This window comes from Xenopus tropicalis, chromosome 9 (assembly GCF_000004195.4).
Source record: "Xenopus tropicalis strain Nigerian chromosome 9, UCB_Xtro_10.0, whole genome shotgun sequence".
In the NCBI taxonomy this organism is placed as follows: Eukaryota; Metazoa; Chordata; class Amphibia; order Anura; family Pipidae; genus Xenopus; species Xenopus tropicalis.
The window spans coordinates 47,735,554-47,742,487 of NC_030685.2; positions in this window are offsets into that span (position 1 = coordinate 47,735,554).

The window sequence follows — 6,934 nt, forward strand, 5'->3', positions numbered from 1 at the left end:
TAGTGGCGTACAGGCACAATTTTCATGATTTATGGATTTCAGTGCGCTGATTTATGAGACTAATACTGACCAAAAGTTGTCTTGAGTCTTTAGGTTCTTTGTTTCTCAAGGTGGCAGGAGAGGGTCCATTTCATGTGAACATTTTTGCCATATTTTCACACTTTAGGGACAAGAAAGGACTAGTGGTTTGAGAGGGCGCTGGGATTTTTTGTACAAACAAAGTTTACAGTTTAGGGACATACAATGGTTAATTTAGGAGAAGGAAACAGATGAAATTGACTAAAGTGATCTATTACTTTGTTGCTCAAAATGGTCCTATTGTCCAAAGTGTGCAGGTTCCCTGTTAGTTCTGCAGCAGACAGTTCTGGAGCCCCAAAAGGAGTCAGTGAAGACAGGTGCTGATGTGATGTTTCACAGGGGAATTAGACCGAACCAGCTGTCACCCGTGGTTACCCGAAAACAGTTATTTTGAATTTTGGTCCAGTGTATTATGTGAAGACTAGGGTCTTTAGGATAATCCTGCCTTGTCACTGTCACTAAGGTTTTCTTAAAGGAGACATATACCATAAATTTGTACAATGCATTAAACCATGTAAAATAGAAGTGGTTTTATTTTAATACCTTTGGGTTCAAATATGTCCATAACTGTTTGAAAACTGTGCTCTACCCAGCCTTTTTGCCAGCTTCCGGTTTAGAATCTTCTGTATGTGGCTGAGGACACAGCAGCAGCTACCTAAAGTTCAGTGGATATGCATAGGGTGGGCGGAGCTTTGTGATGTTACAGGCAGTCCGTTCCTGCTCTGCTTGTTCCTCTCCCTCCCCCCCGGCAGCAGCACGAGCATAGTTACCAAGATTTTTGTTTCCTGGAGTGGAACATGACAGTGGGAACTAATGGGTTAATCTCCCCTTCCGTGAGGAAGGTACAGGAAATGACATATTATAAAAGACTTCCCCTTCCCTCAGCGCCCCATCTCTACTGACTGAGTACAAAACTTAGAGTGGGAAGCCCCTGCCCACTGCCGTGTCCCTGTCCAGGAAATGAAAATCTCAGTAAGTATATGATTTTCCATTTCCTGTTCCTTCCACATGGCAGTGGGCACTAATGGGACATGCCTAGCTTACTACATTGGGATTGTAACAATTATTTATTAGCAGTAGCCTTAGATAGAATAGCCTGTCCAAAGCAGGCTAGGTCAGAAGCAAAAGTGTCAAATTTGTAATGTTTGGAAAAGGTACATAGAGAAGACCACGTAGCAGCTCTGCAAATCTCCTCCGAAGAAACCTGGGCTCAGAATGCCCAGAATGCCGCCATCCCTCTTGTAGAATGTGCTTTAAGACCTGAAATCGGGGATGTCTGCAATGAGTACAGAATTTGAATGCATTGTTTAATCCATCTAGAAATTGAACTCTTGGAAGCTTTAGTTTCTGGATTTCTCCCTGCAAAAGTGATTAGCAAAGCATTAGATTTCCAGATGGAAGAAGTTTTCTCTAGGTGCATTTTAAGACACCTAACCACATCTAGGGTGTGTAGTTTCTCCTCATGGTTATTGTCAGGATTGGTATGAAAAGACGAAAGGATGAGCTCTTGAGTCTGATGAAACCTGGAAGAAACTTTAGGGATAAAATGATCCTCCATTCCAAGAACCACTGTATCTTGAAAAAAGGTGATTTTGGATGGTTTGATGGATAGTGCGTGGATTTCTTCAACCCTTCTGATTGAGGTGATAGCAAGCAGAAAAGAAGTTTTGAGACATACCATTTTGAGAGAGGCTTTTTCCAAGGGTTTGAAAGGATTTCCCATCAGACATTAAGGACTAAAGAAGGGTCCCTAGGAGGAATCTTCTGTCTGCACACAGATCGAAGTTAGTTAAGACCTGTGAATTTTTTTTTTACCAAAGGATTTTCGGCCCAAACAACATTGGAGAATGAAGAGATGGCTGGGACTTGTCCTTTAAGCATAGAAATGCTAAGATTACGGTCTGCTTCTTCTTGAAGGAACTCAATCAAAGGACTAACAAGCACCGAATGGGTAAATATCCCTAGAAAAACACCAACTGGAAAACAAATCCCAAGCTTTAGAATATTTTAATTGTGTAGAAGGTTTTTTGGAAGTCAAAATAGTTGAGAAAGCTTTGCTGGGAATCCCTTGCTGGTTCCTTTCAACTTCCGTGCTGTTAATGCCAAACTCTTTGGATTTGGATGGAAGAGGGACCCCTGTGAAAGAAGATCTCTTTGTCGATTGAAATATGAAGTGGTTTGTCTAGAGCCATCTGAAATAGTAGTGGAAACCAAGGCCACCGTGGAACAACCATTGCTACACTCGCTTTGTCTTCTCTGATCTTCTTGATTGTCCTGGAAATCATTGAACTGGGAGGAAAAATGTAGGCTTGATTGAAGTTCCACGGGAAAGAAAGGGCGTCCCAAAAAATGGTTCTTTTGTCTTGTTTCCAAGAACAGAACACTGGAATCTTCTTGTTGTTGGAAATCATCTCAAATACTTCTTGATTGAGTTCCTATTTCCCTTTTGCAGAAAATCTTCTGCTGAGCCAATCTGCTATCTGGTTCTGGGTTCCCGGGATGGAACAGGTCGCTAGATATTTGGGATTCCTTTCTGCCCAATTCAAAATAATTGTGGTTGTGTTCAATAAACTCGTAGATTTGGTGCCTCCCTTTTTGTTTATGTAATTGACCGTGGTTCGGTTGTCTGACTTGATAAAAACATCTTTCCCCAAGATAAGAGAATTAAAGTTCAGCAGACTGAAGAACAGGGTTCAGCTCTCACAAATTGCATGATTTTTTAAAATCTTGTGCTTTCCAAGTCCCTTGACAGGTGAGTCCACTGTAATGTTCTCCCCAGCCCTTGAGACATCCGTGGTTATGATCTCCCACATGGAGGCATTAGGGACACTGGGACTAGAAGATTTTGGGTCTCCATCCACCAATTCAGAGTGTTGATGGTGTGATCTGACACTGAAATTGTCTGGAAATCCCTCAAATGATCTTTGTCCCATTGATTGAAGAAGTCTTGTATGTATTCTTGCCCATCTGATTGAGTCTATGGTGGAGTTGAGTTTCCCTAGGACTTGCATACTTTTGCTGTGGTGACAGCATGGTGAATGATGGATAACACCTTTTCTTGGATATCTGGAATTTTCTCTGGAGGGAGACTGAGGTGAAATTCCTTTGTGTTGATGATGCTCCTCATGGCAGGGGGGGATTAACCCATGAGTGCCCACTGCCATGTGGAAGGAACAGGAAACAGAAGAAGTAAACTGGGAGGAGTTTTTCCCTGCTACTGTAAAGCCTGTCAGTCAGTGCTGTGACCACTTCCTGTGGGAGGCTGAAGCAACACTCCCATCTTTGACTTGGAAATAGAGAAATTTTATCATCTTACCGTAATTTCTATTTCCCAAGTCACCATGGCAGCAAATCACCAACAATGGGAGTTCCCCAAGCAAACAGAAGGGAGGGACACCAAAGGCTGCTTAACAATTTATTACAGAACATTCAGTGAATGACTGCCTGAAGAATTTTTCTCCCAAATCTCGCTTCTTGGGACTGCAACACATCCAGCTTGTAGTGCCATATAAAGATAGATGCAGAAGACGCAGGCGGAGCCCTGGCTTCTGCCGCCCAGGATGTAGCCATTGCTCTGGTGGAATGCGCCTTAAGATCCCTTGGGATCTCCCTGCCAACCAGCTGGTATGCCAAAATGATAGAGGAGACGATCTATCGGCTGATTGTTACTTTAGATGGAGCACAACCCCTTCTTAGGCCTCTTGGGATTATGAACAATATATCCGACTTGCGCCAAGGCCTTGTTCGTTCCAAATAATGTGAAATTGCTTGCACCAAATCTAAGGTGTGCCACAGTCTCTCCTGCTCCGACTTGGGATCTGGACAGAAAGAAGGCAGAACCACCTCCAGTTCTGAATGGAATTGGGACACCACCTTTGGCAAAAAACCAAACACTGGTCTCATCACCACCTTGTCCTCAAATACCACGGTATGTGATTCTTTGGCAGAAAGGGAGCATATCTCCCCAACTCGACAGGCTGACATAATGGCTACCAAAAACAATATTTTCAATGTTGCATGCCAGTCAGAAGCCTTTTCCAGTGGTTCAAACGGGGCTGACATTAAAGTCCTCAAGACCAGCGGTAGATCCCAGGGAGGAATTCTGGGTTTAAAGTATGGACGAACTCTCTTTAAGGCGTTGAAGAATCTCTTGACCAACAAGTCTTCTGACCAGACTTTCTCTGTCAATGCAGACAAGGCTGACACCTGACTTCGTAATGTACTATTGCTGAAGCCTTTTTTGTATCCTGAAAACAGAAATTGAACCACCAGGCTTGAATCAGGGCCCTGTGGGTCTGAACCCCTTTCCAGAGCAAATTGCACAAAACAATTCCATACTTTGTAGTATTGTGCAGAGGTAGAGGCCTTCCTTGATCTTAACAGCAAAGATAACAGTTTCTCTTGACAACCTTTCCTCATCAACCCCTGCCTTTCAACTTCCAGGCCATCAAGGACAGATGACTCACATTCTCGCAGTAAATCGGGCCCTGCGACAGTAAATTCTGCCAGTGTGGAAGTTTCATTGGTGTCCCCACTGCCAATTGCCGGAGCTGTGGTACCAAGGACGTCTCGGCCAATGGGGAACCACGGCTATAACTAGTGCCTTCTCCCGGTCTATCTTTTTCAAAATTCTCCATATCATGCGAAAGGGACATAAGCGAAAGTCCTGCTCCAGTCTTGAAGTAAAGCATCCACGCCTACCCCAGACTGGCAAGGATTTCTTGAAAAGAACCTTTGATTTTGAGACGTCGCCATCAAATCTATTTTTGGAGTTCCAAATCTTTGTACAATCATTTGGAATACTGCCGGATTCAGACTCCATTCGTTCGGATCCAAAATGTTGCGACTGAGGAAGTCGGCCTGGAGGTTCTGAACTCCTGGCACATGTACAGCAGTTAACCCTGCTAAATTCTGTTCTGCCCAGGACATTATTGGAGCCACCTCCTTTATCAGACTTGGACTCTTGGTCCCTCCTTGTCTCTGAATATAAGCTACTGCTGTAGCGTTGTCTGACCCGACTTTTACCCATCTGTGGGCAATTTCTTGGGAAAAAGCGACCAATGCCCGACTTACTGCCCTTAGTTCCAGGATATTGGATGAAACTGCCCGACAGTCCCACTGACCTTGAGCAGACTGGTTGTCCAGAACTGCCCCCCAGCCTATTTCTGAGGCATCTGTGGTAATGATTAACCACTCTGGTTCTGCAAGGGGCAGACCCCGCGAAAGATTCTCTGGGACGAGCCACCAGTCTAGACTCCGGTTCACCTCCTCTGGCAGACGGAGATGCTGATTCAATCTCGGGATTGAGAACCCCTGATCTGAACAGGAAATTTTGCAGAGACCTCATATGCCATTTTGCCCACTTCACCATCTGTATGGCTGAGGACATAAGACCGAGTACTGACATGCACATTCTCAACGAAACCATGAGCTGGCTCCTCAGGCACTGCACTTGTTCTCTTATCTTCTGGATCTTCTCCAGAGGAAGGCAAACTAAATTGTCCACAGTCTTGAGATGTGCACCCAGGAACACCAGACTTTGTGTTGGGGACAGGCAACTTTCTTCCCAGTTTAAGACCCAGCCAAACTGCTGCAGTCTGAATATGGTTTTGTCTCTGTCTCTGATGGCATATGTCTTTGTGTTTGCCACCAACAGAATGCCGTCTAGATAGTGGTAAGCCACAATCCCTTCCTCCCTCAGAATTGCTATAATCGTTACCAGTACTTTTGTAAACATTCTGGGAGATGTAGAAAGGCCAAATGGCAGGCACGTGAACTGCACATGGTGCTGCCCCACTGCAAACCGCAGGAACTTCCTGTCTGCTTTGTGCACAAGAACATGGAAATACGCATCCTTCAAATCGAGATTATTAACCATGCTTCTGGAGGAACTGCAAGAATTATGGACGCTAAGGATTCCATCTTGAAACGTCTGCAATGGATAAACTGATTCAGTGGTCTGAGGTCTAGTACTGGTCTGAAGGCTCCGGAAGACTTCTGCACCAAAAAGAGTTTTGAGTAAAACCCACACCTCTGGAACGAGGGAGGGACTGCTTCCACTGCTCCCGACTTTATGAGTGCACTTACATATTCTTGAAAAAATGCCTTGATTTTCGAAACACATTTCTTTTGGGTCTCTTTGAAAACTCGAGCCGATACCCTTCTCAGTTAACTCCTATGACCCAAGCATCCCTCACTGTAGAGGCCCAGACTTCTTGAAAAAGCTGTAGTCTTGCTCCTATCTTCAAAGTCTGGACCGGCTGAATCTCATTGGGATTTTCCTGAAGTTGGAGTGAAGGCAGAGCTCTTCCTAATTGTCTGCCTAGTCTCCCCACGTTTTGATCTCCAGTTTGATTGTCTGGTATATGACCTGTCTTGGCCGGAAAACTTTGAACTGCGAAACGATCCTTCTGGTAGTCTGCGGATCTCTGGCTCTTGTACCTCTTTTCTTGGGGCAAAAAGACACTTTTACCGCCTGATGCTTTTTTGATTATGGAATCCAACTTCTCCCCAAATAGCATCTCACCCTCAAAGGCTAACTGGCAGAGGTTGGACTTTGAGGAAGAATCAGCCATCCATGGCTTCAGCCACAATGCTCGTCTCGATGCCACCGACAGGGCCATAGATCTAGCGGATAACTTAACCAAATCCACCGAGACATCCGCCATAAACTCAGCTGCCAACCTCATCTCAGTGAGCATTTCCTTCAAATTTGACCTTTTCACATTTGAGGTAATGGCACTTTCCAAATTATCCAGCCATACTTTCATAGCCCTGGATGTAGAGGTTAAAGCGACTGCCGGTCTGCTGGCTGCTCCCGCCGCTACAAAAGATTTTTTAAGATTAAATTCTAGAC